Genomic DNA, 8,875 nt, shown 5'->3' on the forward strand with positions numbered 1-8,875 from the left:
CCAATCTAGGAGACACCACTCTCCAAGAAGTAACAAATGGTGTGTAGGTAATGAACTCCTTGCTCTTGTGCTTCAAATGATAGTCTCCCCAACACTCAACTCTCTCTCATAGGATTTGGATTTGGTGGAAAGAAGATTTGAGAGGAAAGCAACTTGGGAAGGCTAGAGATCAAGATTCATATGGTAGGAATGGAATGTCTTGGTCTCAACACATGAGTAGGTGGTTCTCTCTCAGAACATATGAGTTGGAATGGTGTGTGTGTTCTGATGGCTCTCTCCCTTTAATGAGAAGGAGGTGGAGGGGTATATATAGCCTCCACACAAAATCCAACCGTTACATACAATTTACCAGTCTCAGTGGGACCGAATCAGAAAACTCGGTCTGACCGAAATAGTAAACCTAGTGACCGTTAGGAATTTCGGTGGGACTGACATGCAACTCGGTAGGACCGATTCGGTTAGGGTTTGGGCATAACGTAATCTCGGTGAGACCGATTACACAAACTCGGTGAGACCGAATTTGGTAATTAGCTAACCAGAGAGTTGGTTAGGCAAACTCGGTGGGACCGATTTGCTCTTTCGGTGAGACCGAGTGGAACTCGGTGAGACCGAAAAGTTACAAAGGGGAAACACTGAGTTTACATTGCAATCTCGGTGGGACCGATTCGCTCTTTCGGTGGGACCAAAAAGTTACGAAAGGGAAACAGAGAGTTTGCAACCCCATCTCGGTGAGACCGAGATCCTTATCGGTAGAACCGAATTGCTAGGGTTTGGAAGTGGCTAATGACAAGTGAAACTCGGTGGCGCCGGCTAGGAAGAATCGGTAGGACCGAGTTTGGCTTAGGGTTTAGGTCATATGTGGATATGGGAAAGTAGTTGAGGATTTTGGAGCATATCATTAAGCACATGAAGCAAGAGGCTCATTAAGCAACACCTCATCCCTCCTTGATAGTATTGGCTTTTCCTAAAGACTCAATGTGATCTTGGATCACTAAAATATAAAATGAAGAGTCTTGAGCTTTTGAGCTTGAGCCAATCCTTTGTCCTTAGCATTTTGAGGGTTCCACTTTCACATCCATGCCATGCCAATCATTGAGCTTTCCTGAAATAATTATCTTGGAATAGTATTAGCTCAATGAGCTATATGTTGTTATGAATTACCAAAACCACCTAGGGATAGTTGCACTTTCAACTAGGGAGTTTTTAACCAAATAGGGCCTTCGATTAACAACAGCTAATGAGTTGCACGGGACAGTGGACGCACCAGCACCATGTGCATCTACCGATGTACTATGGTCATGCACAGTCTGTTGCAACAAAGAACAAGCAACCAAGGAGCATATTTGTGTTGGTCCCAGTTTTGTTATCTTTAGACGCCTTTCCCTATGTGGGCGCAGCAAATCTAGTCCTGCTCAAACTCTACAGCCTTGTCCCTTCCTTTCCTTTTTGAACTAGTACTTTCGCCCCTTCCTTTCCTCTTTGAACCACATCCTAGATTTATGCGATACAACTTTCCCCACTGCTTTCCCCCATTCATTTCCTCTTTGAACCACATCCTAGATTAATGCTATACAACTTCCCCCCTTCATTTCCTCTTTGAACCACGTCGTAGATTCATGCTATATACAACTTTTCCCACTACTTTCCCCCACTCCTTTCCTCTTTGAACCACGTCCTAGATTCATGGTATACATGCAGCTAGAGCAATGCATGTGGAGTAAGTAAATTATACCTTAAGGTTCTTGGGGTGTGGTTCATTGGGCGACGGGACGGCGGTGAAGAAGAAGGGGTCGGAGGCCCTCCCGCGCCGCCGCTGGGTGGAAAGTGAACAGCTGCGCCGGTAGTCCTTCACCGACGGCGACAGCATTAAGCATCCTTCCCTTCCCGGCGGACAGATCCTGCCGGCTCTTTGAGCAGCAGTGAGAGGAGAGAGAGGCCAACGAAGTCTTGTTTAGATCTGGAGAGGGCGAGAGAGTGTGAAGAGAGCAACTACAAGCGCTGAGGCTCCAACGGGAGATGGCGAGAGAGTGAGCGAACAGGCTAACGAGCTACACAACCCTCCCGTTATGTTCAACGAGAGGGAAATAACCTTTTATACATTCCTGCATTCATGTGACAATCATGCCGTGTGTTTTTTGTGTGTGTGTGGGAGTCATTGGGATTTCAGTCATAATCGTGTCATGTGGCTTTGGTGGTAAGACTATCCACAGTGGTGCAGAAATAATGCACCCTTAGTCACCTTACCTCTCTCCATGTAGTATGTTGGGTCCCACCAGTCATAGGGTGAAACAAACAAATTAGTAAGAAAAATTAAAAGCGCCAGTGGTGTATCTTACCTCACACATCTCGCTACTGCTCGGGAACACTGTCCAATTGATCCCTCTGTTTGCTCACGTACTATTTTAAGTGAATCCTTATTATAACATGCACACAAATTTTGGCCACTTGTATTCGACTTAAGTCAGTGTGCCACCGTATCTCGTATACTTACTACTCCCTCCGTCTAGGTGTAATAAGTCACGTTAGAAGGTCTAATGGGACCAAGGTGCATACGTGTGTGTGTGTGTGTGTGTGTGTGTCTGTTTAACACCATGTGTGTGTTAGAGAGAGCGATAGATCGACCTACTCCTATAGAGAGATGTTGTGTAGTGTACGATTTTAGCCGCGAGAGTCGGTGCATCCTCTCGTTTCTGGGCGTGTCCGGTAGGGACATGCGGACAGCTGCCACGCCCGCTCCTGACCAGCCTGGCCCACCCAAAGCCCCTCCATCGCCCGCGCGCGCTTCCCGCCCAAAACGGTCCGCGCTTCATGCCCGGGCAGAGCGGACGCGACCTCTCACTGGCGCAAGAGTGATGGTTGCTTCGTCCGTCCAACTTACTGCTGGGTCTATGTGATTTGACGGCTCATTGGTCTTTATTACTGAGGTGGTAGGACTGCTGGATGTCCCACACTTTCGGTGAAAGGAGGTATACTACTACTACTACTACTAGATTACAATTTTCTCCATTCTTACAGCGGAGACGTGCAAGAGCAGTGAAAACACGCAGGCTCGGTGATTACATGGCCCACCTCACACTACTATCACCGTGCAACACCTAACTCTTTACATAGTACTCCCTCCGTTCCTAAATATTACTATATGAGTCCCCGCGCATTGGCGTGGAATAGAGGTATATCTCTCTGCGCAAAATTATCAATTTCATAGAACAAAAAAACTCTATAACCGCATGACAAATGCGGTAGCCAAACTAATAAACTCCCATCATCATTTAGATCATCCCACGTAAGGAAAAAAGATCAGCCAACTCCTGAACTCCTACTGCATAATGGGATTATATTTTTCTTTTTGACATGTTAATGGGACTTAAAAGCTCACTTACATGCATGCTACCGGTGCATGCTTGCATGCAGACATGTTGATGTGATTTAAAACCCACTCACATGCATGTGGCACGGTATTTCTGCATGCTTGCATGTGGCTTAGTGTGGAGCCTCTCAACGTCAAGATCAGACGGCTATTATGGACTGATTTACTTCATCTAACGGCTACATCAATTTTGATGACGTGGCTCAAGGAGCGGAAAGAGAATTCCTAGTAGTGGGGGCTAGCTATTACTAGTAGATATTAGTCTTTGTAGAGATTCCACTGCATACGGAACAAAATGAATGAATCTACACTTAAAATGCATCTATATACATCCGCATGTGGTTCATGGTGAAATCTCTACAAAGACTTATATTTAGGAACGGAGGAAGTACTAGTATAGTACGTACTGTAATTTATCAGCGAGATAAATTTGTACAATGCTATGAAGCTTCCAGCTTCTGTTACATGTATCACGCGTCCAATGTTGCCCGTTGCAACATTTCATCAAATACAAAGGAGACTAATATGCATGCTATTGCATCTCAATGATTGACAGATCATAGCAAATATGTACTCCCTCTGTTCCAAAATAAGTTCCTCAACTTTGTGAAAACTTTAGTACAAAGTTGTACTACTACTAAAGTTGACACTTATTTTGGAACAGAGGCAGCTAAAGAAAATAACGATCCATGCAGTCCCTAGCCCTTGAACCATGAACCCTGACCAGGCTTCAATTTGCTGGGAACGTTCAAGCTTCCCAATAAATGAAGTTTGCATTGACCATCGGATCATTTTGTGTAGTTCCACCAAAATCGAGATGAGCATCCCCGTGGCAAAGAAATTGAACAAGCGTGATTAGAATAAGATTACTGGGACTAGTTGATGAGACATAAACTCATCACAAATACAGTACGTAGAAGCCAGTAGAGGTATGTGTGGGGCAAATAAGTAGAGAAATATCCATAGGGCGTGATGTGGGCAGCTGGAGCAGTGGTGCAAGCAGGCTGTAAAGGGAGTTGTACCTGAGGGACGTAGCTCAACCTTGAGGAGGGTGGCGGGAGGCGGCAACTGCCCACGTCGCGACAGTGAGCAAGGGACGAAGGCAACCTCACCGGCTTTGTGAGAGAGAACGACGGGGACCCCTGATCGGGACGTGCCGATAGTGGGTTTTCGCCATCGGCGACGGCCACCACATCTACACTAAGCATCCACCCCTTCCCCAAGTGGACGTGATCCGCCGGGATGTTAGAGATGTGGCCACAGTCGTTTTGTGCGAGAGAGTGTGAAGAGAGCAACCCCAGCAAGCAATCGTGTAGGCTGGCCCGTCCTGACTATGTACTCCTTTTCTCTCCATATGAACCTATCATATTGCATACGTGCTACTAAAGAAAAAAAACTTTATTTATAAATGACGCGACACCTACTACTCGTTCTCCTATAACCTTGCGCTTGGCATCTCCAAAATATTGACCTTGCGATTGGCTCTTCGCCTCTTCGGGAAGTCGAGCAATAATGGTAGTGCAGTATATATCATTCTGGCTATATGAGACCGAATGAATTGTTGCACGTCCACCACGTGGGCGAGGGTCGAGGGGCGAGGGAGAGTGCTACATACGGAGCAAAATGAGTGAATCTACACTCTAAAATACGTCTATATACATCAGCGTTTGGAGTATGTACTAGTAGTTCATATTGAAATCTACTAAAGGACATATATATTCCAAACAATACGATATAATCTCTATAACCAATGTAGTAGGGACGAGGAGTAAACGGAGGGAGTAGTAAATTTTTCTCCTCGTCCTGCGAGCCACCGCGCGCATGGGCGAGGGAGCGGGCGTAAGGCATAGTAAGCAAGCTTCACCTCATCCTGCGAGCCACCGCGCCCGTGGGCGGGGGAGACGGCGTACTAAGCAAGCTTCTCCTTGTTCTGCGAGTTGACGGGACACATCAAATGTACTCCGGTGTATAGAGCCTTGCCTCTAAGGTAGGCCCCACATGGTTTGCCTCTTTTTTAACAAAACACGTCAAGTCGCAATTTGTTTGTTCACCCGTGGTAGACGATCCTCCCTCCACCAAGTGGACAACCAGTACACGTGCCAAATTACCACGTGGGCTGCCTTTTTCGTACAGAAATGAGCTCCACCATGTACCCGCGCGGGTGTGGTTGGGAAAGAGACGGGAGTACATGCGTCATGCATGCACCTCTTCTCTTCGTGCACGTTCCCCACCTACGTGGGTGTGTGTGAGAGATACAAACCGCGTTCGTGAGTGTTTTTTGTTTTGGGGTGGGGGTGGGGTGGGGGTTGATTTCATGAATTATTTGTGGGAATATGTGTCAATGACATCTCAAACAAAATTTTGCATGCAATGTGTGTGAAATGGAGGCCTATCCATATCATACATAGAGGGTCGGGCAATCCACGAGAAGAGAGGGAGGGGTCATAGCTATCGATAGAGTCGAAGAGAGGATCAAGTGGGTGGGTGCGAGATCGATGAAGAGAACCATCGAAATTGTGTGTGTACAAGTCAAATATATAGGGCGACTAGCCTACCAGAACGATAGAGGGCACACGTCAAGTTTGTGTGTGGCAGGGAGACATGACTAGAGCGCTCGATGTATCAGTGTGTGTGGGGGGGAGGGGGTGGGAGGGGTAGGCAGAGGCCTAACTATAGAGGTAGAACGACTCATATATGTGTTGAGAAGGAGAGACCCGGCTATGTCTTGAGGGAGATCGGTCGACATCCATACATAACTGAAGGACGGGAAATATGATGGGAGAGAGATAGAGGAGAGAGGGAGGGAGGGAGAGGGGTAGAGTGCTGGATGGGTGATGGAGTTGCTTCTCGAAGATGGTGGGAGAGGCCTACTAGACAAACTGAGGGTGGAACTGCAATGTTATCAATAAGAGTGGGGATGTGTTTCTGTGTGTGACTGTGCGTGATAGATCTGTCGGGACGCATCCATGGATGTTGAAGGGGAACCATGTGTTTGGTAAGCAAACCTAACTAGATCGGTAGATAAATTGTTGTTTGTCGGAGGAAGGGAGAGACACAACTAATGAGGTAGATCGATTGACGTGTGGGTAAAAACAAGTTATAAGGACCTAGCTAGCTATATGTATAGCGAGAGATCGGTCGGTGTACGTCCATTTGTTAGAGGCTAATAAGGCCCAGTGAGACGGATAAACAGAGAGAATGGAGCTAGGTGGTGGTGCGAGAGGCCCAACTACTAGCTACATAGGGGGAGGAGTGTGCGGTTGTGAGAGAGCGATGAAAAGAGGGGCGAGAGTGTACACGTGTGTCTGACTGTATGAGAGACACGAGGCAAGGACACATAAAGGAGGAGATTGAAGGTGTGTTTGTATGTTGTAGGCAGGCATCGCTGGAGAGGTTTATCGATCGTATGTGTCAGAAAGGAGTTGTGGAGAGTCTGGGAGAATGACCTAAAGAAAAAAAATGAGTGTGCCCGGTGGATAGAATGCCGAGGGAGGGGGAGGGCGAGGAGGGCGTGTGCATGCACGAGAGAAAGTTAGTGGTAGCTACAAAGTTTAGAGGATTGTGTGGGTGTAAGAGAGAAACAAAGATCATAATTTGATATGAAAACGGATTCATATATTTGAATAGGAGATCATAGTGTTTTAAACATTGCATGCATGAATATAGCGGTGATACACGTGTTGTGCACATGTTACACCATAATGTGATAATGCATGGTGTTTGCAACTCACAACTAAATGCCGAACAATCTAAACCATACTATACATCAAACAATCTCACATTTTATTTGAATTTGTGATAATATGTGGCGTTTGCAGCTTACAACAAAATATCGAACAATCTAAACAATACTATATATCGAACATTCTCACATTTTATTTGAATTTGTGGTAATGTGTGGTGTTTGCAACTCACATCTAAATACTTGCGTATGGGGCGGGGCACCATACATAATGTGATAAACACATTATACATATGAGACATGGTTTAGATTATGAAGATCTAGCTAGAGCTAGAAAAGTAATGTGATTTGAAATCAAAATAAAGTGGATTCAAAAAATCTAGTTCGAGTTCATATAGTACACATAGTTCATATGTAACTCGAGACTAATCATGTGGTGTGCTGTGAAGATAATACACAAACGATGGTTTAACTTGACAATAATGATGCTTGTAGATCTTATCAAAACAGAGAAACAAATTCAAATGCTTTGACTTCACAACAATCATTACTGTAGATCTTATTCAAATAGAGAAACAAATTCAAATTTAGTTCATATTAAAGCGGTAGTATATATGTTTGGAATGCACTAAAACGTTCATTTGAGAAGTAGGTTGCATGCATTATACACGTAGCGAAATATTTTAATTGAACATAACATGAATACAAAGTTTTGAATGACATTTGTAGGGTGCATTGATTTGGTACAGTACACATTAGGCTTGTCCAGAAATTTCAACCCGCGCCTTGTTAACCCGAAATATTTAAGATATATCTTTGTCTCGTTGTGCTCCGACAACTCCCTCCATCTCAACCCGCGCCTTGCTATTCCGAAATTACAACGCGCGTGAAGACTCCCACCTCATGTGAAATCCCGACACGCGAAATGCCCGTGGTACCCCTGAACCGAAAGAACCGCCTCAAATCGGTGGGGGTACTTTCGTAACTTACCCCACATTTCGGACAAGCGCGTCTCTAAGACATGGTTCCCCACTGCCATCCCATCCACCCACCCATTCGTACACCGAGGCCGCGAAAACCCGTGACGAAACCCCACACCCTGCTCTGTCTGCCACCCAGCCAGAGCCTCTTCCCTGACGACGTCGTCCACAGCAACACCTCGACGTCCCTCATCCACTGTACCAGATGAGGATCCATCGTCGATCTCATCGTCCCGCCAGTTCAACCACACCGTCCTCCACCTCCAAGGAGTTGCCCTGATGTTCCCCTCGTCTTTCGCGCCACCTCCATTCCCACACCGCCGTCTTCACCTGCACCACCGGAAGAGCATCATCATCACCGTTTCCTTGGATGAAGCTGCGGCCTAATCGGCGCCACCAAAGAGGTTGTACACTAATCACCGCATTTTCTTCCTGATTCGATCTCATGGTGCTGCCAGCGCTCGGTCCCGAGCCGACACGGTGCGGCTCCATCCACGGTGGCATCGCCGGCCACTTCCTCCATGGCATCGCTCCCTCGGCGGTGAAATCCACATCAGTAGGACATGCTGCTGCTTTAGCTCTCGCTCGCGCTGCTGCTCTGCTCTTGCTCTTGGTCCCCTGCCTGGTCTGCTCTTGCTATTGCTCTTGCTCGCGCTGCTGCTCTCCCTCTTGCTCTTGCTTGCGATGCTGCTCCGATTTAGCTACACTTCACTCCGATGCCGCCGGGGTGAAGGAAGAACCAGCCGCAGCAGGGAGGGGGGCTCGCCGGAGAGGTGCCCCACTATCTATCTTAGGGTTCAGGATGGGGGCGGTGGTCGCCGACGGTCGCGGGGCGGTGGCGTGGGG

The sequence above is a fragment of the Triticum dicoccoides genome, chromosome 6A (assembly GCF_002162155.2).
Source record: "Triticum dicoccoides isolate Atlit2015 ecotype Zavitan chromosome 6A, WEW_v2.0, whole genome shotgun sequence".
Taxonomy (NCBI): domain Eukaryota; kingdom Viridiplantae; phylum Streptophyta; class Magnoliopsida; order Poales; family Poaceae; genus Triticum; species Triticum dicoccoides.